Below are 1,052 nucleotides of genomic sequence, written 5' to 3'. Positions count from 1 at the left end.
GCATTGTATTTTTAATTTGCTGTAGGGCTTGTGTACTCTTCAAAAGAGTGAGACAGAGGAAAAGTGAGACAGCATCCTCCATGGGGAATGGTCATTGCACAATCCCTTCTCCATTGCTTTCTCCTTTTGAGATTTTGGGGATACACACGCACACACACGCACACGCACACCCGGTATGTTTTTCAAGCCACTAGGCCTAGGATTCAACCACAAAGCTGGCCATGTGGGATCCAGCTTTCTTAACCACCGTGCCACCAACTGGCCCTCCTACTTTTTTTTTCAATTGAAAAACAATCATTATTGTTTTAATATAATGATCTAATTTATAGAGTTCATTGATTGCTTAACTAATATCCCTTTTCTGGCCCAGAATCCAATCCAGTGTTATACATTGTATTTAGGTGTCATGCATTGTTACTCTCTTTTAATTTGGAAAGCTTTTGTTTGTTTTGTTTTGTTTGTTAATGACATAGACATTTCTGAAGAGTACTGGCCAGTTATCTTGTAGCATTTGCCTCAGCTTGATTTTGTCTTATTTTCCCTCATGATTTAAGTTCAGGTTATACATTTTTGTTAAGAATACCCCAGAAGTGGGACCAGCAGTTAGTGTAATGGCTGTCGCTGGACTCCCACGTAGTTGACTGAGGTTCGCGTCCCAGACCCGGTGGCTTAAAACTCACGCCGGGTGCGTGTGCGTGCGTGCCCAAAATCCCGAGAGGAGAATGGAGGAGAAGGGATTGCGGCGTGCCCATCCCCCCTGGGGGGTGATTTCTCGCTTTCTGTTTCTCTGTCTCTCTCTGTCTGTCTGGCAAGCGCATGCGCCCTTATAGCAAAAACGTCTAAAAAAAAAAAAAAAAAAAATACCCCAGAAGTGACCACCTTCCCACGAAGGGGAAGGAGAAGTGTTTAAAGGAGCAGGAGCGGGTAAAGGAGTGGGAATGTACGCAGGGCCAAGGCAACCTTCTCACCCCCACTCCTACCTCAGTGGATCCTGCCCAGGGCGGCAGAGGCGGGGTTGGGGCAAGGAGAAGGCCCCCGGCCCAAAGCAGGGA

The sequence above is a fragment of the Tupaia chinensis genome, unplaced genomic scaffold (genome assembly GCF_000334495.1).
Source record: "Tupaia chinensis unplaced genomic scaffold, TupChi_1.0 Scaffold144318_1, whole genome shotgun sequence".
NCBI lineage: Eukaryota > Metazoa > Chordata > Mammalia > Scandentia > Tupaiidae > Tupaia > Tupaia belangeri.
Note: the sequence above shows the minus strand (reverse complement) of the source record.